The sequence below is a fragment of the Ochotona princeps genome, chromosome X (genome assembly GCF_030435755.1).
Source record: "Ochotona princeps isolate mOchPri1 chromosome X, mOchPri1.hap1, whole genome shotgun sequence".
Classification (NCBI taxonomy): Eukaryota; Metazoa; Chordata; class Mammalia; order Lagomorpha; family Ochotonidae; genus Ochotona; species Ochotona princeps.
The window spans coordinates 37,394,574-37,420,096 of NC_080865.1; the positions used below are offsets into that span (position 1 = coordinate 37,394,574).

The 25,523-nt window shown below is 39.2% G+C and overlaps 1 protein-coding gene across 1 annotated transcript in view; it reads right to left on the reverse strand.

Annotated features, from left to right (window-relative positions):
• Positions 1-25,266, reverse strand: part of ZC3H12B (zinc finger CCCH-type containing 12B) — a 339,337-nt gene extending 314,071 nt beyond the window's left edge. The window contains exons 1-2 of the mRNA XM_004595199.2: positions 24,625-25,266; positions 16,956-17,055 (exon numbers count right to left, since the gene is read on the reverse strand). The gene's annotated coding sequence lies outside the window, so the exon portion shown is untranslated. The remainder of the gene's footprint in view (positions 1-16,955; positions 17,056-24,624) is intronic.
• Positions 25,267-25,523: the final 257 nt, after the last annotated feature.

The window sequence follows — 25,523 nt, forward strand, 5'->3', positions numbered from 1 at the left end:
CTGCTGGCTGCAACCTTGGATGTTTTCAGTTCTCCCTTGTCTACACAGCTCCTGATTCCCTCCAGTGGCCCCCAGGGAGTTTCACTCACCCTTCCTGGTGATTTTTCTTGTCCAGCTATTTATTCCAACTAATTTTTTTTAAAAGATTTATTTTATTTTTATTACAAAGTCAGGTATACTGAGAGGAGGAGAGATAGAGAGGAAGTAGAGCTGCCGGGATTAGAACCAGCAGCCATATGGGATCAAGGCGAGGACCTTAGCCACTAGGCCACGCTGCCAAGCCCTATTCCAACTAATTTTGTCTCCCACCTCTTTCTATACTTTTGGCTACACCAGCCTACCCTGATTGGCAATTTGTAGTATGATTCAATATTGTAACAGAGAAATTTGATAAATAATTAGACAAAATCAAGAAAATATTCCTCCATGGTTGCAAGTATCACACTGCTGGGAAAAAAGCAGCCAACAGCTGGTGGATTTGGAGGCCTGGTTAATGCCAAATTTGTATTAGCTATATCATTATGCCAAAATAGTTGCTTATCCTTCCTTCCTTCCTTCCTTCCTTGCTTCCTTCCTTCCTTCCTTCTATACTGGTGGGGAACACAGGAAATATCAGGCTTGGCCATACCATCCTGGCCTTCAGGAAGGGGTAGGATGCAAATTGCTGGGGAAGTGGGTCTGGGGACATACTGAAGTGGGAGTGCTGAGGGCATGTTTGATAGGGAAGGAATAATTCTATGTTCTTCCACAGACTGGACCTCTGCTCTTGCAGGTAGGTGAGGGTGATGAGATGGAGTGGTTTAGAACAGGGAAATCTGAGTGAATGTCTGGGTCAGACCAAGCCACCCAACTGGAAAACCTGGGCTGGGCTAAATAGCATCGCCCCTGGCCTGATAGTTATGCAATTGCAAGGCCTGGGCACGGGGCAGGGTTGGGGCTGGGGAGCAGGGGTAAGACTGGCTGGGCTAGGCCTCAGTAACTACCTGTGGGTATCAGAACAGGAGGTGGGTCAAGTCAGCCTGTGTCATAGCACATACCAGAATGCTAAAGAACCAGATCTAGGGGATAGATTCTGTAGGGTACTTGTGGGCTCATTTCTGTGGAACCATGACACCCACTGGTTTATGCAGAGAGCTGGGAATGGTGGTAGGCAGAGTCAGGCTAGACCACAGAGTTCATTTGACAGAACCCCACCTGACACTGCAGGAGTTGAGGCTGGGAGGAAGCCAGGCAAGCCAGATACAGCACAAGCTGGCACATGTAAAGGCCAGGACTCAGAGCAGACCATATCAAGCCAGGCCAGCACCCTTTAGCACATGTGGGAGCAGGCCTGGTAGGGGAACAGGGGGAACTCCCCTATTAGGCCACGGCTGCCACAGGGGATCAAAGAGGACTAGGGAGTACAACAGCCAGGGCTGGGGGTGGGTTTGTACTGCAGTGCTGTAGCACTCCTCAGAATTTATGTTGGTTGGGTCAGGGGACAGGCCAGATTGGGCCAGGCCTTAACAGCAGCTGGCATACATGAGAGCCAAGACAGGGTATAGGCCACAACTGGGTGGGACAAGCTGCAACACCTGCCAACAAGAGTTGAGAATGTAGGCAGGCCATGCCAAGGTGAGTTGAAGCAACTGCCAGCATGTGTACCCGGGGCTGGGAATGGGCTTGGTAAGGGAATTCTGGGGACTCCTCTGCTAGGCTAGAGCATCCATGAGTAAGTGTGAGAGCTGGGACTGGGGACAGACCAGGCTGGACTAGGTAGGCTGTTGCACCCGCTGGTGCACATAAGAGCCAGAATAGGTGCAGGCCAGCTGGGCTAGGCCTCAGCACCAGCTGGCAAGCACCAGAACTGCATGTGATGCTTAGAAGTCTTGACCACAGTACTCCTGTCAGGCCAAGATCTGGGACTGGGAGCATGTCTGATATGGTAACTACTGGCACACCCCTGCTAGGCTGTAACTACTTCTGGTCTGTGGATGCGATGGGCTGAGCTAAGCCACAGCACCCGTGGCTTTGCATGAGACCCAGAATGGATGAGGGCTGGTCTGGGCATTGCTGCAGCAGAGCCTGACATAAACAAAATACAGGGTTAGGGGCAGGCTTGGTGGAGGTTATTGGGGGTCATCTAGACACCCTCTAGTTTACATGGTGTATATGAGGATCAGGTCTGTGGTGGGATTGCTGCACTGAGCCATAGTTCCTGTTGGTTTATGTGAGGTGTAGGGTTAAGGTGAAACTGACAGGGCAGCTGCATCCACCAGCATGTGCATTGACTTGTGCAGATGAAAGACCAAAGCTGATCCTGAACTGGCTGGTGCACTAATTGTCAAGTCTGAGGTCACCCCAAGTTAGGTTTCTTAGGGGACTTGCTGACTGGACCACTGAACTTAGATTTCAGCCCCAGGAAAACCATAGGTTGTATAGTCTGCCCTTCGAGTGCATGTATCCAGACTAAGCCTCCTCAGTTGCTGATTCCTGTGCAGTGAACAGTACTCCCAGATGCACACAGGGGACATGATACGCAGCTTATCTAGACCAGCAGGGGACATTGACTGCCTCATTCGAGGATGAAAAGCAGAAAAGGTTGGACAATTCTCGTAGTCAAGCTTTGCAGCATGATCTGGGATCCAGGGATGCACTAAGTTGGACTTTGTTAACCAATAGCCCTTGGATAGAATTTTTTCAACCTTAGAGCAACAAAATCAACAATTTTTCAGAACTATTGAAACCACTCAAGTAACATCTTCAGAACACCCTTTCCCACACTGGTGTATCTAAAGTGTCATCAAATGACTGTCCTCCATTCTCAGGTGCTAATGTAGTTTGACACCAAGGAGCATCCCTCTGCCCTCCTTCCCTACAGACCACAGGGTTAAAAAACCTGAAATATCTGACCCAGGTCTGGTGAGGCCTTGGTCTCCTGGCCTGGTCCCTTGGGTCTGATTGCAAGCAATGGTCCTCAGTGAAAGAGGTGGAGCAGTGGATGGCTGGACCAGATCCACACAGAGGATATGGCAGCCATTTGGGGCTTTCAGAAGACATCTGTTACCACAGCAGAGGAAGGAGAACAAAACAGATTGCACAAATACCCCAGCCCAACAGGACCGCAAATATCTAGGTGAATGGAAACCTCAATGTGGACTACGTCAGCCAATTGAAAGTGTTCCCTCATCCTGTGCTCGGAAAGATTGACATTTCAGAACTATAGAGGCCACCTGGGCAGAATCATCAGAGCTTGTGCCACATTGGGATCCTGGGTTGATGTTAGCTGGCCGTTCCCCATCCCCGGGTACTAGGAAGGTTGGGAGGCTGGGTGTGTATTCTCCCCTTGTCTCCTCCCTCCCCCCAGATACAGGAAAAAGAAATGTAAAATTTGGAAACAAACAAAAAATGCTGAAATATTTGTCCTACCCACCTTCCTCCATACCTGCCATAACCACCTTAATCAGAGACCCACATGGGCATGCAACCCTTACAATTATGGAAATTATATTTAAAAAGAAAGAAAATACCCTCCAACTGAAAAAAAACTAAGTGAAATTACAAATGCAATAGATGGCAACAATAACAGAAGAGGTCAAAGAAAAACAATCAGTGAGCTCAAAGGCAGGCTATCTGAAAATACAGAAATGGACGATAAAAATAAATAAAAGAATCAATATAAATATAAAAAAAGCTTGGGGCCCGGAGCAGTGGCCTAGTGGCTAAAGTGCTCGCCTTGCATGCCGGAATTCCATATTGGCGCCAGCACTAATCCCAGCAGCTCCACTTCCCATCCAGTTCCCTGCTTATGGCCTGGAAAAGCAGTGGAGGACGGCCCAAAGCCTTGGGACCCTGTACCTGCGTGGGAGACCCAGAAGAAGTTCCTGACTCCTAGCTTTGTATGGTCTCAGCTTTGGACGTTGTGGCCACTTGGAGAGTGAATCATCAGACAGAAGATCTTCCTCTCTATCTCACCTCCTCTCTGTATATCTGAATTTGCAACAAAAATAAATAAATCTTAAAAAAAAAAGTTTGAGGGAAAAATGGGATAGCAATAAAAGAGCTAATTTTCAACTCACTGAGAGTCTAGGGAACTAGAAAATGCTAAAGGGGTAAGAAGCATATTTACACTACAGTAAACCTCCAATGTCCAGTTAAGAACTCGAGTATCCAGGTACAGGAGGACCAAAGATGCCTAGGCCACATAAACCCCAAAGCATTTCTGATCAAGTTTCCTAAGACTAAATACAAACAGAGGATTCTCAAAACTGCAAGAGAAAAGAAGAAAATAACACATAAAGAGGTCTCAGGGGCCAGTCTGATGGCTCAACTGGCTAATCATCCACCTTGCAGTTCCAGCATTCCATATAGGCACGAGTTTGTGTTCCAGCTGCTCTACTTCCCATTCAGCTTCCTGTTTACAGCCTGGGAAGCCAAGAGGACTGGCCCAAAGACTTGGGAATCTGTACCCACATCAACTCCAGACACTGCATCCATTTGAGTGGTAAACCAGCAGATGGAAAATCTCTCTCTCTCCTTCTCTCTATGAATCTGACTTTCAAATAAAACAAAATAACCTTTTAAAAAAGTCAATAGTCTAGATTCTCACATTAAAGGCTAGAGTTTAGGAGCTGGGATTGTAGTATAGCAGCTAAAGTCCACACGGGTGCTGGTTCAAGTCCTGGCTGCTCCACTTCTGATCCAGCTTCCTGCTAATGCACCTGGGAAACCAGCAGATATCCTAGCTCCCCAAGTCCCCAAACTCATGCAGAAGACCTGGAAGAAGCTTCTAGCTTCAGAATGCCCAAACTTTACAGTTGTAACTATTTTTGGAAGTAAAACAGTGGAAGGAAGATCTCCCATTCTGTCTTTCTCTCTGTGACTGCATTTCAAGCAAATAAATCTTTAAAAAGAAAAAGACAGAGTTGAGGCCATGTTATGACACCTTTTGTACCACCAACATTGAATATGCACACTGGTTCAAGTCCTAGCTGCTTCTCTTCCAATCCAGTTCCATGCTAATATACCTGGGAAAGCAACTGAGGATGGCCACCCACATGGGAGACCTGGATGAAATTTCTGGCTACTGGCTGCAGCCTAGCCCAAACGTAATCATTGTGACCATCTGACAAGTGAACCAGCAGATATAAGACATCTTTGTCTTTCCCGCTCATTCTGTAACCCTGCCTTTCAAATAAATCAATAAATATCTTAAAAATCTAAAATAAAATAGACATACAGTTAACAAGCGGATAAATGGATTTAAAAACAGGACCCAACTGTATTCTGCTCACAAGAGTGAGCAGACTGAAAAAAAGGAAAGAATGGAACAACATATTACATACAAATGGAACTCAAAGGAAAGCAGAAGTAACCATATTTATATCAATTAAAATATTTATTTATTTGATTATTTACCCAAAAGGCAGAATGACATAGAGAGGAAGAAGCAATCTTTCATCTCTTGGTTCACCCCAAATGCCTACAACAGCCAGGGTTAAGTCAGGCAAAAGCCAAGTGCCAGGAACTCTATTCTGGTCTCTAACATAGGTGTCAGGGAAGCAAATGCTTGAGTCATCTTCCATTGCCTTCCCAGACACAGTACCAGGAAACTAGATCAGAAACAGGAAATCAAAGCAATATGTTGGTGTCATAAGTGAAGGCCAAACCACAATGCCAGCCCTATGATAAAAATAGATTTTTAAATCTAAAGCAGTAAAAAGAGCCAAAGTTAGTCATAATATAATGATAAAGGGTTCAATCCAGCAAGAGAAAATAATACTTGTAAATATATATGCATCCAATCAAGAAACACACAAATACATAATCCAAGTATTAAGCTGGCATAAAGCCAGAGGTAAGACTCCAAAACAATCATTGTAGGGGACTTCAGCATGATCCTTTCAGAAATGAGCTACTGATGTATTATAGAAACAAAATTAATAAATAAATAGCAATGTTAAATTACACCTTAGGTCAGTTAGACTTATCAAAACATCTAAAGAAATTTCCAACAACTGTATAATACATAGTGGTCAACAGCACATGGAGTGTTTTTCAGGATAGAGTACATGCTAAGTCTTAACACAATTCTCAACAATTTAAAAGAATAGAAATCATATTGACTGCCTTTTCTAACTATAATAAATACAAAATTAGAAAACAATAAAAATGTTGTAAACTATACAAAGACATGGAAATGAAACATCCTAAACAACCAGCAGATCAAAGGAAAACAGCTTAAAAATTCCTTGAAATAAACAAAAACAAAAAACATATCAAATCCTATGTGAGACAGAAAAGCAATGCTAAGAAAGAAGTTTACAGTACAGTAATCAAGGCCTGAATAATAATAATAATAATAATAATAATAATAATAATAATAAAACAAAAATTTTAAACAACTTATTGTTGAATCACAAGGAACCAGAAAAGGAACAAATCAAACCTAAAAGCAGTAAAAGAAAAGAATAACTCAGAATACAAATAAATGGCATAGAAACTTTTAATACATAAAAAGAAACCGAAGACCACATTGTTCAAAAAGATAAGCAGGACCCTGTGCAGGAGTGTATCGGTTAAAGTCCTTGCCTTGAACATGCTGGAATCCCATATGGGCGCCGTTTCTAATCCCGATGGCCCTGCTTCCCATCCAGCTCCCTGCTCGTGGCCTGGGAAAGCAGACAAGGACAGCCCCAAATTTGGGACCCTGCACCCATGTGGGAGACTGGGAAGAAGCTCCTGGTTCCTGGCTCCAGATTGGCTCAGCTCCAGCCATTGCGGCTGCTTGGGGTGTGAGCCATTGGACAATCTTCCTCTCTGTCTCTCCTCCTCTCTGTATATCTGCCTTTCCAATAAAAATAAATCAATCTTTAAAACTAAATAGATACATAGATACATAGATAGATAAGCAAAGCTGATGAACCACTAGGCTAGATCATGCAAGAAAAAGTCTTAAAAACATAGAATTAGAGATGAAAATGTAGACATTACCACTGACAGTGTAGGAACACAAGGGCTTGTTAGACATGATGAAAAATATTGACATGGGAGAAAATTTGTTAACCTAGAAGTGATAAATTCTTTGAAACACACATCTTACTCAGATTCAGTCATGAGCAAATAGAATACATGTCAAACTGAAACTGATTCAGTAATAAAACTCTCACTTCAAAGAAAAGCCCAGCACCAGATGGTTTCACTGTTGAATTTTACCAAACTTTTAAAAAGACTTGGTATCAATACCAACCCCTCTTAAACTAGTTTTAAAAAATACAAGAGGAATAATATTCCCCCATGTATTCTATAAGGCTAGCATTACCTTGATACCAAACCAGACTAGGACACAACAATAACAAAAATGAAAGTGACAGAGAAATATTCTTGATAAACATCAATGCAACATCCTCAAGAAAATATTAGCAAGTAGAATCCAAAAGCACATTGACAAGATAATTCACCATGACCATGTACGATTCATCCCAGGGATGAAAGAATTATTCAACATAATCAAATCAATAAATGTGATACATCACATAATCAAAAGGACAAAAGTAACATGATTATTTCACCAGATGCAGAAAAAGAATGTGATAAACTTCAACTCTGCTTCATGGCAAAACTCTGGCCAAATTAGGTACATTTCAATGTAACAAAGGTCATATATGACAGGTCAAAAGCTAGCGTCACACTGATTGAAGAATAGCTGATAGATTTCTCTCTAAGATCTAGAAAAAGGCAAAGATGGTCACTTTCACTTTCATCCAACATAACAAAATAGGTCCTACTACAACAATTACACAAGAAAAATAAAGGGCCCTCATGTTGGGAAGAAGCAAGTCAATTCACCAATGTTTTCAGAGGTCATGAACTTATAAATAGAAAACTCCAAGGACTCTTCCAAAGAAATAATAAACAAATTCAACAAAATGGTAGGATAGAAAAGCAATGTGCCAAAAGCAATAATGTTGGTATTTACCAATAGCAAATCATTTGAAAAAGAAATTAAGAAAACAACTCTAATTCTAATTTTAAAAAATCAATCAAAAAGTTGAAAAATTCCTACCATGAAAATTATAAATTATTAATGAAAGATACTGAGTGTGACAATATGATACAGAAAATTTTCCCATGTTCATGGATTAAAAATCAATATCATTGGGGCCAGTACAAAGGAACAGTAGGCTAATCCTCCACCCTGTGGCACTGGCATGCCATATGCATTCCAGTCCATATCCCAGTTGCTTCACTTCTGATCCAGCTCTCTGCTCATGGCCAGGGATGGCCCAAGTCCTTAGCTCTGACTTTTGCAGCTGCTTGGGGAGTGAAGTGGTGGATGGATGGAAGATCTCTCTCTGCCTCTCCTTCTCTCTCTGTAAAATCTGTCTTTCAAATAAAAATAAATAAATCTACCAGTTGTTGACCTTGTTTCATGGTTTCTCAATTATGGAAATGCATAGTGATGGAGTAGCGGGTCCTATCATATACAGATGTGGGGGAACAATGGGACATGCATCCCTGTTTTTGGATGAAAGATGGATTCCCAATGAAACTGTTGGACATGTGCAGAAATGGGATGCTGGACTGTTTGACATTGTCTGTACCAACAATGTCGGGGTACCCTTACATAAGAGACTGATAGAATTATGATTCCTTATGAAGGACACACTATTGTAGTAAAATGGGGAAAATCTATCGGGGGTTGGGAGTTTAGGGAGGAATCCCAGCCTATATAAAATTGTACCACATAATCCAAAATTCAAAATAAAAATATATTAAAAAATAAATAAAACTTTTAAAATCAGTATCATTATCATGTTTATTCTACCCAAAGAAATTTATATATCCAAAGCAATCCCAATCAAAATCCCAATGATATTTCCCACAGAACTAGGAAAAAAATCCTCTAAAACTTATATGGAGTTACAAATTACACCAAAGAATCAAAGTCATCTTCAGGCAAAAGAATAATGATGTATTACATTACCTGACTTTAACATCTATCACAAAGCTATAGTAATTGAAGTAGCATGGTATTGGCATCAAAATAGATCCACAAACCAAAGAAAATGAGACTCTAGAAGTAAAACCATTTATCTACAGTAAAATGGTCTCTAACAAAGGTGTTAAAAACATGCATTTGATCAAGTGCAGTCTTTTTATCAAATGGTGCTGGCAAATTTGGATCTCCATAGGAAGAATATTACTCAAATAGATGAAACATCTAAATGTGAGACCTGAAACTTTGAGACAATAAGATGAAAACAGAAAAATCAATTAGGGACATGAGAATGGGCAAGAGTTTTCTGAATCACACCAAGAAAGCACAGGAAACAAAAGCAAAAATAGGCAAATGGAATTTTATCAAACTAAAGAGCTCTTTTACAACACAGGAAAAAAAGAAAAGGGACAACCTTTGACAACATTTGACAAAACGTTAATATCCAGAACATAAAAATAAACCAGCAACTCAACAGCAAAAAAAAAAAAAAAAAATCAAATTTTAAAATGGACAACAGATCTAAACAGATATTTTAAAAGAAATATATATAATGGGCCCGGTGCAGTAGCCTAGTTGCTAAAGTCCTTGCCTTTCATGCTCCGAGATCCCATATGGGTGCTGTTGCATGTTCCAGCTGCTCCACTTCCCATCCAGCTCCCTGCTTGTGGCCTGAGAAAGCAGTAGAGAATGACCGAAAGCCTCGGGACCCTACAGACATGTGGGAGACCTCTGGCTCCTGGTTTCGGATCGGCTCAGCTCCAGCTGTTGCAGCCACTTGAGGAGTGAATCAGTGGATGGAAAATCTTTCTTTTTGTCTCTCCTTCTCTCTATAAATCTGCCTTTCCAATAAAAATAAATCTTTTTTTTTAAGAGAGAGAGATATACAAATGGCCACCAGGTAAACAAATTTTTAAAATGTCCAACACCACTAATCACCAGGCAGATGCAAATAAAACTACTAATAAATTATAACTTAACTCAAGTAAGAGTGTCTATTGTCAAACAGACAAAAGATAATAAGAATTGGCGAGCATGTGGAGAAAAGGGAACCCCTTGCACACAATTGTTAGGAATGTACGCTAGCTCAGCTGTTGTGAAAAACAGCATGAAGGATTCTCAAAAACTAACAATAGCACTCCCATATGATGCAGTAATCTCACTTCTGGGTATATAACAAAGGAAATGAAATCAATCTGTTGATGAGGCATCTGCACTCCCATGTTTATTTCAGCACTGTTCACATGAAATGGAAACAACATAAGTGTACAGCTACTGATGACTGGGTAAAGCAAATGTGGTTTATTTTCACAATGGATATATGTATTTAATGTGACTGGTCATTAAACAATATATATATACAATGAAACATCACATATGCCCCACTAAGTATGTATATCTTTAAAGTACATTACAAAATAAAAATGAAAAAAAATGCTAACTAATACATACTGACAGAAATTAGATGCTTTAATTCCTAAACATAGGGTATGGGATTTAAAAACACAGAATAGAAATTACAAAGAAGCAAAAGGAATATTTGAAAGAGATATATAAATCCAATATTTTAATGGTGGTCATGATTTCATGGATATATACATCAAAACTCAACTAGTACCCTTGAAATATGTATTTATCATATATCAGATTTATTTTAATAAAATTTTAACCCTCCAAAATAGAAACATTGTTACATTTTTAAGAAGGAAAACAGACCTAACAGTAATTATTTTCATATACAAAGTAGTCTAAATGTATCACAGACTAGCAAAGTAGACTTAAAAAAAAAGGATTTATGTATTTATTTGAAAAGCAGAGTTATGGAGACACACTTTCCATCTACTGGTTCACTCCCCAAATGGCCACAACAGCCAGAGTTGGGCCACACAGAAGCCAGGAATGAAAATGGCAATCACGTATGACAGCACAATATAACCCAGGTTTATGCTATCACTTCAAATCTAACAGCCTGGGCAGGTTGAAAGTAGATGACTGGAAAATGATGTGCCACACACACACACACACACACACACACACACTTGTGTGTGTTGATATATATACATATGTGTGTGATATATACATATATGTGCATGCTATATATATTCATATATATATATATATACACAGGTGTGCTTGTATTTTTTATTTTGTTGATGTGAAAGGCAGAGAGAGAGAGATCTTCCACCCAATGATGGTGCAGGATACTCGAATAGGAAGTAGAGCCCAGACTCAAATCAGGAAATCTGTTACGAGGTACAGGCATCCCAAGCAGTGGTTTAATTACTGTGTCAAACACCTACCCTGAAACACAATTATTAAGAAAAAAAAAACACGACTAGTTATACTACTATCAGTTAAACTCAACCTCATAGCAAAGAAAATTACCAGGGAGAAAGAGGAGCATTGCATCATATTAATGAAATAACACAATTACTGTATTTAAGCTGATTGGAGGTCAGAGCGTCTGGAAAGCAGGTAAAGAAAGTAGATGTAACCTTATAAAGTCTTAGGATGAGAAAGCCTTTTGATGAGATAATTAAATATTTCAATGTAATGATGACTATATGCAGTTACACCTGTGAAAACTTCAGAACTACCACACATACAATGCATATGAAACTGGGAAATCTGAATAAGACCATCATCAGTTTTCCATTTTTTGCTTTGTTTTGTTCTTTACTATACTATTGTTACAAAACTTAACACTGGAGGAGCTGTGAAAAGGTTATCCCTGAGCGTTTATAGCTGTTTACCACATATTTACTTAAGAATAACAGGTACAGTGTATATGGATGTGCACGATAGTGCATGTACGTACACTCAGAATTTGGCTACTTTTCACTCTTCCCACAACCACCACTACCTTGTACTCCAACCATGTGCTCTCATCTGGACTACCATAACACCCTCCTATCTACCATCCTGCTTCTTCTCCTGCCTTCTCCACACAGTTGACAGAACATTTGTTTACATATAAATCAGAGCACAGGCTTTTTCAATGCCGAATAATATGAAAACTCCATTTTTTTTTCTACAAAGGCTTACATTATTTTTCCATCTAAATATATCTCTGATCTTGGGCCCGGCGCGATAGGGTAATGGTTAAAGTCCTCGCGTTGCATGCGCCAGGATTCTATATGGGCGCCGGTTCTAATCCTGGCAGCTCCACTTCCCATCCAGCTCCCTGCTTGTGGCCTGGGAAAGCAGTTGAGGACGGCCCAATGCATTGGGACCCTGCACCCGCGTGGGAGACCTGGAAGAGCTCCCGGTTCCTAGTTTCGGACTGGCTCAGCTTCAGCTGTTGCGGCCAATTGGGGAGTGAACCATCGGATGGAAGATCTTCCTCTCTGTCTCTCCTCCTCTCTGTGTATCTGCCTTTCCAATAAAAAATAAATATAAATCTAAAAAAAATTAAAAAATAAATATATCTCTGATCTTATTTTCCGCCACTGCCTAACTTGGTATTCCAGATACATATGCCTTCATTGCTTTTCCTTGAACAGGCCAAACAGGTTCCTAACCTCAGGACCTTTGCACATTCCATTCTCTCTTTTGAAACATTCCTCCTCCAGATACTCATATTCCACTCCTTGTTTCATTCAGGTCTCTGCTTAGTATCAGCTTCTCAGCGACACTTTTACTGACCACTTCACAGAAAATGGTACCATCTATTATCCCTATCTTGCTTTACTGCTGCAAGAACCTTATTACTACATGACATTCTATATTATTGTGTATTCTCTGCTTGTGTGAGTGTAGGACTTTTAGTTTCATTATCGCTGTAACTCTAGGCCTAAAACAGGGCTGGATATGCAGTACACATTTAATAAATACACAATGAGTGAATGCACAGGCCAAAAGAGGAAAAGTAAATTTGATTTCTAATTTAGATTTTCTAGTAATGAAGAGATAACATTCACAACACTGATTATACAGTCCAGTGAAAATCTACTGTCCTCATATATATTTTAGTTTTCTTTTTAGACATTTTCATTAATATAAAGATAACAGACTCACATATTTTATAGTTACAAAGTCTAAGATGATTACTTCCCTCCCTCCTCCTCTCAAACTCTCGCCTTTCATTTTTTCTTCAATTGTTGCAAAATATCTATTTCAATCAACTCCATAATCACAGGCTTAATATACCACTAACTATAATATTTAGCAAGTAAAAAGTAGAAAGATTACAGTTCTACAGAGGTATAAGCAAGGGTCAAAAAAATCAAATCTCAAGATGTTAATTTCAACCCTATCCATTTTTCATTCTATATTAATTACCATGTATCAGAGAAAACATGATATTTATCCTTTTGGGACTCACTGATTAAGCATAATGTTTTTATGCACATTTTACAATTTTATCTTTGAAAAATATCAATGACATATGATATATTCTGCTTCATTATAATGTTTGGGGCTTTCTATATATTTATCTTGCTTAGAAATAAACATCCAAAATACCTTTATATTACACAATTTTTGTCAGATATTCTGGTTACTGTGAGTACTAATACCTTAACTACAAAATATAAGGTCTCAATTCTAGCTTTTTAAATTAACTTGTGTCACCTTGGATAAGCTTATTTTTTTTTAAATAATCTCTGGGAAATGAGAAGGGTAGATAATAACTCTAACAATCATTTTGGCTGTATAAATAAAGACAAGCATATGGTAATTGTGCCCTATTTATTTCTTTTTGGAAATAAATTTGATACATGAGTCTTCACATAGGATCTTCCATGTACTACAGTTTACACTCAGTGGTATACATCAATTGAGATTCTGTTCAATCTACAATCTCCCTGCTATAGAACTCTATGTCCACTAACTTAGGGGTGGGACCTAAAAGTCATGTTTATAAAACATGATATTGGCCCTCCAGCCATATATAAACAGATCCTCATTAGACATTTGGTCCAAACTAGATTGAGGAGTTGGGATTCTGAGATACTACTGGTAAGTGTCTCAAGAATGCCCGAATTTAGAATGTGTAAACTTGGAAGCGCTTCAGTGAGCAATATCAGGCTATGTGCTTAAGGAGTAAGAAAAATAATGTAGACAAGCTGAAAGAAACACAAACAAAAGACCATATAGCCCCAAGAAGGAAGAAAAAATGGAGTAAAGTCCCCTTAGCAACTGATAAGTTTTCATTCATTTTCAGGTCCCATTTGTGCCTGGGCTTCACTTTCTGCCCTTGAGTCACATTTAAAAAGTCTCTTATTCCTCACACAAATTATTTTTTTCCTCTAAGATAAGTTGAAATACCTCTTTCAGTATTTGCAATCAAAAATCTTCGAGACACATAACTCAGTGTTCAAAAACACCCTAAAGATCTAGATAGCTTATACAAGGTATTTCTTCCCAAATTTCATAATATACTTGGCTTAATACTTAGTTAATTAAAAATTATTTAGCCAACTATTTTATTCCATGGCTTTTAGTTAATTTAAATCTCCACATCTGTTTAGATTAGAAATATTCATATTCAAATATAGATTATCTTCCAGAATTACCTTCCAAAAATCAAATTATCTTAAAATCTTTTTGAGTGTACTTTTTAGTACAAACTACAAAGAATTAGCTTTCACTAAATCTTCTTTTGCATTCAATGTTTAGTTATTACAAAAATGCTACTTGAACACTGAGTCTCTGTTTGTCTCACTCATAAGCACACAAACAGAAAAGTTTTATCACATACGTTCCTGGAATGGCAAAGGAAATGGGAAACATAATTCTAATTAGTTGAAAAATGCGGTAAGTTAAATTTTTATCCTAGTTGACACAACAACTGCTGTTATTGCTTCCCTGCTCCCACTCTTAAAATCTAAGATCTGTAAGTAAATACTAATGAATTACACAGTAGAGAGAAATTATCATTACAGTAAAAGGCATGATACAAACAAAATACCTAGCCTTTTCCAGCCTCTGAAAAAAGCACATATAGTAAATAACAAGTATATAATGATCCTATTTTTAGATGTAGCTGCACTCTGTTTCAGTTAACTTCTTAAACTTTACCACACTGGAAATTCCAATTTCTTGTCAGAAAAAAATTCCTACCAGAATATCAGAAATGCTGCTCTTTTAAACATTTTTTAAAACATAGTAAACACACCAAGAAATGCACATAAGTGTACAAATAAATGAGTCTGTCACCTGATAACCAACACTCAAATTAAGAGCAAAGCATTACTAGTGTCCCAAGAGTCCTCACTATTCTGCATTATTTCTTTAAACTTTATTGAATTATAACATAAACAGAACAACTCTTTAACAATATGCATGCATTCATTTTGTAATAATTAACTCAGGAAGAAGTTCCGAGTTTCTGGGACTTTCAGAGCTGTAGCAACACCACTGAAACTAGTTGTTCAATGTTTATTTTTTCTGTTTATTTTTTATTGGAAAGGCAGATTTACACACAGAAGGATCTTCCATCTGCTGGTCCCCCAGTGGTCATGAACAGCTGGAGCTGAGCCAATCCAAAGCCAGGAGCCAAGAGCTTCTGCGTCTCCCATATGGGTGACCGTTTAAGTGCAGGGTCCCATGGCATTGGGCCATCTTCGCTGCCTTCCCAGGATTAGCCAGTAGAGCCAATGCACTGGCCCTATATTTTTTTAATTTACCTATTTCATGTACTTGAGAGGCAACAGAGACAGAAAGTTAAAGTTTTCATTTCACTGGATCACTTCCACCGCTATAGTTTACGCTAATTCAGCTGGGAACTCCAGGTGTGCATTAGCAAGAAGCTGGAATCAGGAGCAGAATTAGGAATCAAACTCAGGTACCATAATATGGGATGCAGACATCCCAAGTGGCATCTTTATTGCTGTGTCTAAAGCCTCCCCTCGTAACTTTAACTTGCATATCTTACTTTCTTATTCTGATGAATTAAGAGTTTGTAAGTGCATAGAATTTACATACAAATTACCATTACACTTTAGACTTTACATACATATTACCATTACACTTTAAAAAAAAATCTGAGGGCATCATTATAGTTTCAATATTGCATACACTATAGGTTGTGCCTAACTTTAAAATCCATAACACAAAATGCTTTGAAATTGGAAGTTTTATGTAAAAAATATTAGAGAGGCTAGGCAATTAGCAAAGAGGTTATGATGCTACTTGGGATGCCTGAACTCCAAACAGAAGGGCCGTGGCCTAGCAAGCTAAGCCTCTGCCTGTGGCGCTGGCATTCCATATGGGTGCTACTTTGTGTCCTGGCTGTTTTACTTCCAATCCAGCTCCCTGTCTGTGACGTAGGAAAGTAGTGGAGGATATCCCAAAGCCTTGGGACCCTGCACTTACACGGGAGACCCATAAAAAGCTCCTGGCTCCTAGCTTCTGGATTAGATAGGCTCAGCTCTGGCTGTGGCAACCATTTGCAGCGTGAACCAATGAATGAAAATCCTCTCTATGTGTCTCACCTTTTCTGATTTTCAAATCAAAGTCAAACAGGTCTTTTAAAAAGAGTCCCCGGAGGTAGATTCTGGCTGCTCCCATTCTGATTCAGCTTCCTGGGAAGCAACAGGTCATGGCTCAAGTAGTTCAGTACTAGTCACTTACAGTGGAGCACACAGATAGAGTTCCGAGTCCCTGGCTTCTGCATAACATGGCCCTGTCTGTGGCAGGCATTTGGAGCAGTGAATCAGCCCTATTTCTGTTTCCTCAGTTTTTTTTTAAACAAAATAATTCGATTAACTAATTAAAGAAAACTCAAAGCATTTCAGATTTCATATTTAAGATTAGGGATGAACAACCTGTAATGTCTAAGCAAATATTTCAAAATCTGAACACTTCTGGTCTTAAGCATTTCAGGTAAATGATATTCAATCAGTATTACCTGACATTCAAACCTTTTTTTTTATAAACAGCTCAATAAACTGAATGTCATTATAAGACTACTTAAAAGATGTTTTTAAAAACTCGAAAACTGGATGTTACCACCTTCATTCCTTTTGGTACTTACTGAGTTTAGTATGAGTAGTCTGGTATCTCATAACTTGTATGTAGGTCTCTGGATGTTTCTCTTGTACATTACAATCCACCACAAGCTTGGGGTTGACACTCTGCAAAAAAAAAAAATAAAACAATTTTACCAGCATCACCATATGATCCAGGCTGTATGAACTAACAAATTTTTCTGTACAGTATTTTGGACCCCACTTATTCAGAACTTGTGATTATTCAGAAACAGGCCACAGAAGTGGGGATCTGCTCTGTCGTTATGGCCCCTCATATTGGAGTGCCTGAGTTAAACACTCAGCTTTGTGACTCCAGGTTCCTGCAAAAATAGACGGCTGAAGTAATTAGATTCCTGTTGCCCATTTGGGAGCCCTGGATTGAGTTCCCAGCCCATAACTTTGGGTATTTAAGGAATGAGCCAGGAGAAGAGATTTCTTCTCTCTCTCTCTCAAATAAAATTTATAAAAAGATAAATGGAATGTGACTAAATAGACTTTGAAGATAATCTTTATTTAAAGAATTTGATAAAACTGATAAGACACAAAAGGTTTTAAAATTACTTAAAATAGGGCCCAGTGGCGTGGCATAGCGGCTAACGTCCTCGCCTTGAACACCCCGGGATCCCATATGGGCGCCGTTCTAATCCCAGCAGCTCCACTTCCCATCCAGCTCCCTGCTTGTGGCCTGGGAAAGCAGTCGAGGACGGCCCAATGCATTGGGACACTGCACCCGCGTGGGAGACCTGGAGCAGGTTCCTGGTTCCCGGCTTCGGATCGGTGCAGCATCGGCCCGTTGCGGCTCACTTGGGGAGTGAACCATAGGACGGAAGATCTTCCTCTCTGTCTCTCCTCTTCTCTCTGTATATCTGACTTTGTAATAAAAATAAATCTTTAAAAAAAATTACTTAAAATAAATACTTTAGACATGTCTCTTCACAGATAATACACTGATTACATTAACTACAAATTATTTGCATCTATTTACTAAAACAAGATTCCTAAGGGGAATTTGCAGTTAATCCAGCTCATATGTACAAGGAAGTCACAAAACTATAATTTATTTTAAAAAATTATGAAACTCAAAATTTCAACAATCTTGGACTTATTCTCCCCCAAATCATTGTAAATTAAGAAATGTTGAAACATGAAATTAATCTTCCTATAGCCTTATTTTTTTCTGCTTATATGAAATTATGGGTAATCTGAACAAATAAAAATACTATCCACAAAAATTAAATTCACTGAAGATAAATAAAAACAACCAGATAATAATCACTGACTTCAGATTACATAAAAAGAACCCCAATATGAGGTTCTATGAGTACATTTAGAATTAATTTACTAGCCTTTACATGTATTAGGAGGCATGGCCAGCTTTGAAAAGGGAAAAAAGCCACTTCTAAGTAATGAGATTTACTTATTATGACCTGTGGAATCAAGTTTATTATCTGTGTCACACATCATGTTTCAACTAGTATTCAGGTTTTTTTTTTTGAAAGATTTATTTATTTTTATTGGAAAGGCAGATATACAGAGAGAAGGAGAGACAGAGAGAGAAAGATCTTTCATCCACTGGTTCACTCCCCAAGTTATCATAATGCCTGGAACTGAACCAATCCGAAGCCAGGAGCATCCTTTGGATCTCCCACATGCGTGCAGGGTCCCAAGATCATGGGCTAGCCTCTACTGCTTTCCCAGGCTGGATAGGAAGTGGAGAAGCCAGGACATGAACTGGCACTCAGGTGGAATCCCAGTGCTTGCAAGCTGAGGATTTAGCCACTGAACTATAGTGCCAGACCCTTAGTATTCAATTTGAAAGGAAAAAGCAGTTCCAGGTATTTTTAAAAAATCATACTGTAAAAATAAATGTCTGAATTACTCTTTCAAAAGATATTATATATGAGTAAAGGGAAATAAAAGCAATAAGATAGAGATGATATTCCTTTTGTTTTAAAATGAGGAAGACTCTAAATATAATTATATATAAAGTTCAGATAGCAAAAACAATGATAAACTCTGAAACATTCAGAATCAAAGGGTCCTCACTTATATTCCAGAACTATCAAATATCTGACTCTGTATATCCTATGATAAGTAAAATAAATTATCATTGAACAAAAATCTAATTACTTAAAAATGGCTTAAGATTGACCCAGTAATATAAAAAACCATGGTTATTTATTCTGGTTGGTACCACTTCCAGTAAAATTACCTAGTTTCAAATGCATCTGATATGGGTCCAGCATTTCAGACTATTACAGATAATCTTTCCTGAACATCTTTCAAAAACGTCTTATGCAAAATTCATTAACAGCCCACAGTAGTTGCTCAGGAATGACAGTGAGAACCAATATCCATAATAGTTAGAAAAAGTAGAAGTGAGGTGCAGAAAGTACCCCTAATAGAGAATCTACCTAATTCATGCATGTAAAAGGTTATGGAAACATCAGTATTGATTATACAATGATTTCAAAAGAATATTTTTAGAAAACATTCATTGTTCTTATTAAAATCATATTGATGTAGGCGTCTGACCTACAGGTTAAGCTACCACTTGGGTTGCCTATATCCTATGTTACAGTACTGAGTTCAAGTCCCATTTCTGCCTCTGATTCCAGCTTTCCACTAATATGCACTCTAGAAGACAGTAAGTTATGGCTTAAGTATTTGGGTCCCTGCCACCCACACAGGTAAGCTGGGTTGAATTATAGGTCGAGCCAACTCTGGCTACTGTGGACATTTGAGAAGTGAAAATCAGATTGAGGGCATCGATTTCTTGATACCCCATCCTCTCTCTCTGCCTTCCAAATATACAAAGATTAATACATTTTTAAGATGTGATATTAAGAGAATAATAATTTGTGACACATTTCCTATAACTATTAGCTCACAACTTGTATATAAATGTCTTTTATTTTGTTTGCAGGTATCATCTTCATCCCTCGAAGAAGGAATTCTACTGTCTACTTACCTCTCTTCCTATATTGAACCTACTACAAGTATCTTTCGCTTAATGAAAATGGTTTTGTTCCAGGACAATGTGCTCCACACAGAATTGTTGTGTAAAAGTTATTTTTCCCCATAAATTTTCATAAAGAAAGAAAATCCTAGAGATGTGCTTGTAAGAAAGTTTTAGGTCCAGTGGCATAATCAAATCATATTTTCAAATAGAATAACCACATATGTAAGGAAAACTAGAGCTATGGATGGACATACGTTTGGTAATCAGTGTAACATTGTTCTTCCTCCAGAATCAGTAATTAGGTGAAAGCACTTTAACACTGAGTGATCTTAATGTAACAGAAATTGAGTGTTCCTTACCCTATTTCACACAATGGCACCGCAAGAAAGGTAATTTATTCACATTTGTACCTGCCTTAAAACACAACATTACTTAGAACTTAACATACAGGTAATTTTCACTTTGTTTGCAATTTTCTCATTAGAATTCAACAGTTCTCTTTCCAAAGATCTTCCCTTTGATACTAGCACCAATAGCTAAGAAATGTTCAATGTTTGCTTCGCAAAGGAAATTTACCCAAATGTCTTCTGAATATATCTTGCTGTTAACTGGATAAGTTCAAACAATAATCATATTTGTTGCAGGTATCCGTGTGGACGCTTTGTCTAATATCTTAATGTATGACATTCGAAGTTAAAGGACATTCGTAATAACAAACTGATAAGCTTAGAAACTCTTACCCTCTGTTTAAATCCTATCTCCACTGCCAGCAAAAGATATCAAATGAAAGATGCCAACATGGTATGCAGAAACCTCAAAAATTTGCACTTAGATTTCTAATACGTGAATTCTGTTGGGAGACATCTCTATGTAAGACACATGCTTCTTGCCTAACCATCAGATCATATATGGATAAGCTTATGGATAAACATATATGCATGGTAAATTGAAAAATGCATTTAATATACCTAATCTATCAAACATCATAGCTTAGCAACACAGAACACTGTAGAGTATCAGTGTTTTTTTCCCCTTGGTCACGTGGCTGAGTGGGAGCTGCACCTCACTGTGCTGCCCAGTACCGCTAGAAGTTATTATACAAATTGTTAGCACAAGAAAAGATAAAAAGTCAGACACAGACAGATACTGCATGTTCTCCTTTATATGTGTGAGGTTAAAAAATAAAAACCCTATGTGAATAAAGAATACTGGTTACTAGAGGCTGGGAGGCATAACAGGAATTAATGATTTTTAGTTTTAAAAAAAGGGAAGCAGATCAATACTTATTAACTAATAAAGATAAGTTGTTCATAAGAGATATGGGGAATGTATGGGAACTTGCTTTATAAATTTAAGACTATTCTGAAATGAAATGTTAAAAACTCAAAATATGGTTTCAAATGCAAATCAGTTTCCTACTGTTCTGAAGCTGAAAAATTATCAGCGATCATGTATGGTCACAGTATATTTTTATTATATTTCTATTGATAAGCATCAATTTACAATGGTCTACTAAGATTCAGGAGGCTACAAGTATTGTACCCAAATTGCAAAACATTAGAAAGCTGTGAGAAATGCACTAGGAGTTTTACAGATGTTTGAAATTGTACTTTAAACATTGATGTTAGTTGCCAATTACTAACAAACACATTACTGATAGCATATTGGAACTTTTACAGACATCAATTTCCACAACTCTGATAATATGCTCTCCTTTCACTTTCAGAAAATAATAAAAAATAATAGTACTAAATGCTAGTATTATAAACTAAATAACCATGTACTTTGATGAATCAAAATTAATTTGCCTTATAAAAGAACGTTCCTAATTTTTTAGCAAGAAACAGTCTTTAAGGTATAAATAATCTAAGGTTGTACTATTTACACCAGTCTTGTACAAAACACTTAGATCAAAACTGCCTCTTAATAGATATTAAAAAATGTACAGATTATAAAAAAGGTGAACTTACGTCTGTATCTATCTGCTTATAAAACATTCTCACTTAGGCCCGGAGCAGTGGCCTAGCGGCTAAAGTCCTTGCCTTGAAAGCCCCGGGATCCCATATGGGTGCCGGTTCTAATCCCGGCAGCTCCACTTCCCATCCAGCTCCCTGCTTGTGGCCTGGGAAAGCAGTCGAGGATGGCCCAATGCATTGGGACACTGCACCCGCGTGGGAGACCTGGAAGAGGTTCCAGGTTCCCGGCTTCGGATTGGTGCGCACCGGCCCGTTGCGGCTCACTTGGGGAGTGAATCATCGGATGGAAGATCTTCCTCTCTGTCTCTCCTCCTCTGTGTATATCTGGCTGTAATAAAATGAATAAATCTTTAAAAAAAAAATTCTCACTTGCCCCATGAAATAGGATGCTTCTTTTTAAGTCTGATTTCTATAGCATCTACATTTGTAAAATTATTTACATATTTTTTATTATAATAGATGTTAAAATATTTTCTCAAAAAAGCAAATAAAAGCAAAAATTAAATACTATTTACAATTTACTAATATAGCATGTAACTCATCATAGAAAATTAAAAGCCCATGACAAATGAGTAAATTGCCACTGACAGCCTGCCCCTTTAGATTTATCCAATGATAAATATACACAAGGACAATATACACAAGGATTAAACTGTAAGTATCTTAGCTCCTGTTAGAGTGATTTTCTTCCGCTTCCAACAAAGCCTATAATTCTATTAAGAACCAGATCAAATCTGATTTGCTCTATAAGGTCTTCTCAGACAAACCCATCTCCAGTGATCTCCCTCTACCCTTAATTTTTAGTCCTTGTTCTGTACTACTTTGTTCCATCTGTTGACCATGATATCTCAGACATGCAGACTCTTTCCCCAGCAACGTAACTACAGGGACTTGTTTCTGTTCTATTCTCTACACTACCCCGTACAGCAAGTAAGCACTCAGTAGATGGTACAAAAATAAAAGCTTGTTGAAAGCCACTTAAAAAAAATTCATTCAAATGGCCACTGGTCAAGTACCTTGACAGCACTTGCAAAATGAGCTATCAATATTATTTCATAATGTAGCTGTGAGATGTTCTTAAACAGATAGAACTTTCACAACCATACTCATTACAGAATTCTAAATTTGATGCAAATTATTGGTCAGTTTTGGAGAATATAAAGGTACACAGCAGGTACTAACAAGGTTACTCCAAATTCAGGCTTCGATTCATGAAGAGATATTCCAAAGCAATAACATTTTTAACTTTACGGTCTAGCAACTAGCAGCATGTTGGTCTGCCAGTACACAAAACAAACAACACACACTTCAGTAAATATTATTCTGCACTGGTACCATAATTATATGGTGCTTGAAACCACAACCAAGAGAACCTCAAGTAACAAGAAAGATGCCAAGACAAAGCATGGTAATCAAAGCTAACAGAGTGTCTTGCCAAATTCACGAGATAAAGTTATCTAATCACAAATGACAGCTACAATCCTTCTACAGTTTTTTTTTTTTAAACAAACTTAAAAGGGCTTACGAAAAACTTAATTTAGCTCTTTCATTACTGTACTTCTTTTTCACTGCTACTCAGAGACACTTGAAATGGCTTTAAAACCAGCAAGGGACGAGAACCAAAGGAAAGAAAGTACCTATCTTTTATTGTCTGTTCACAAAGTACTTTACAATAAAAATTCAGCTCACTTAAGAAAGGAGTCAGTTGTGAACTGTGATTTTTTTTCAACCACCGCTTTTAAAGAAACAATCTCCCTCTTCAAAGATAATATTGCTAATTTTCAAAGAGCGTCACACAATTTTAGATCCTTATCAAATCACCTTGTGCAAAACCACTTCAAGTGCCTCATGTCAATGTTTTTTTGGAAACACTAATAACTCTAATTGCAGTCGAAGGCTACCTAAGCAGAACAGATAGATCCAAACTCATCCTCACTTTAGGCTCAAATGAAGCCTAAAGTGAGGATGAGTTTGGATATACATGTGCATATATATATATATATATATATATATATATATATATATATATATAAATTGTTGATGAACAATAGTTAGTTCATAAAGTATGCTTCCCGTACTATCAATCAGCCACTCCTTGACTATTTGTCTTCAACTTTGATGGCAGTTTGGGAATCAAGTGCAGTGTGTGTTCACTGCTTTTTATTATATTATATTATTATTGTTAACTTAATTACTATATTCCTAACTCCCATTCGTCAGGAGTCAGAAGCCAAGCACAAGGCGTAGAGAAACTCTCAGTACACAACTAGCAAGAACACGGAAAAGTAAGGGGCCACTCTAGCTATCTGTTTAAGCCTTAAGGCAAGGAGCGACAGCAGCCAGAAGAATGGGCTCACAAGCCTGAGATCAGGCTGAGCCTCTCAAGAGTAAGAGCCACAGCCAGGGGAAAAGGACAAGCAAGACACTGAGAGTCTGTCCCCGGATCAGGGACCTAGCTGCGTGACTGTTCGAAGAATTATCAGCATCTAAGACATCTAAGAAGCAACGCCAGGCCTTAAGCACAGGGATCCCACGTTCCTAGACGCCAGGGTTGAGACCACAAAGTGGTGTCTCTGGAAAGGAAAACTACCCCTCAGGGAATAGAGAGCCCGGAGCAGAGGTAGGTACGGCGTCAGAAGCTTCTGCAAAGAAGCAACGCTTCGCTAATCTCCTGGGGCCCCAGAGGCCGAAAAGGCGCTCCAGCCAGCAAAGAGCGAGTGCAGTGCCACTACTCACCCCTACTCTCCTACGGCCCCAGTCGTCGCCCCGCTGGACGCAGCCCTTGCAGGTGGGAGCCCCTCCCCCGCCCGCCGCCGGGAGTGAGCTCGGCGGGCGAGAAGGCGGCGGCGGTGCAGCAGTCCAAGAGCCAGGGCCAGAGAGGAGCTGAAACACGGATTGGTGTCTTGTGTTCCGTGGCGCCGCCAACTTCACCACCATCGACGTGGACGGACGAAGGGAGGCAACCGGGGGCAGGCCCTCGCCGAGCGGCCCGAACCCTCCCAAGGTACTAGGCCAGAGCCTCTGGCGGGACCGCTGCCCTCGGTCCCCTCAGCAAAGCGACCCCCAGGCCTTATTCCTGTCCCTCAGCCCCCGCGGCCACAGAACAGCGGCGGCTCCCTCTTGGGGCCGCGGTCGCAGCTGCATCCTCGTGCTCCTCCTCCTCCTCTGGCGCCGCTGCCTACACACACAGCCCAGGCTCTGTTACCGCCGCGGCGCCCTGACCGCCGTTGCCTAGCAACCGCGCGCATGCGCCCCACCCCCGCCGTTGGTCCCCGCCACCTCTGGCGCCTCTGTCTGAGCTCGGAACAGAGGGTCCTCAACCTTGCCAACTGTGCAAAAACCCCACTTGCAAGGGTGTAGATGGATCGACGTCAAGTAAGGGTGGGATTCGAGAGAGGTCTAGGTCTACAATCCTGAAGAAGCCGGGAGACTAAGGGTAAGACTGTCTCTCAGCCCCTCGACAGGTACCGTGGCAATTGACATTGACAGTCTCAGTAAGTTCCCAGCTATTTCTTTTCTTGTCTTCTCCAGTCTTCACAAGTTCTACCAGAGGACTTTTTAAAATAACTTTTATGATTATGTTAGAACATAACTCCGATGATTAAGTAACAACCCCCTTAATAGGGCTTAACTGT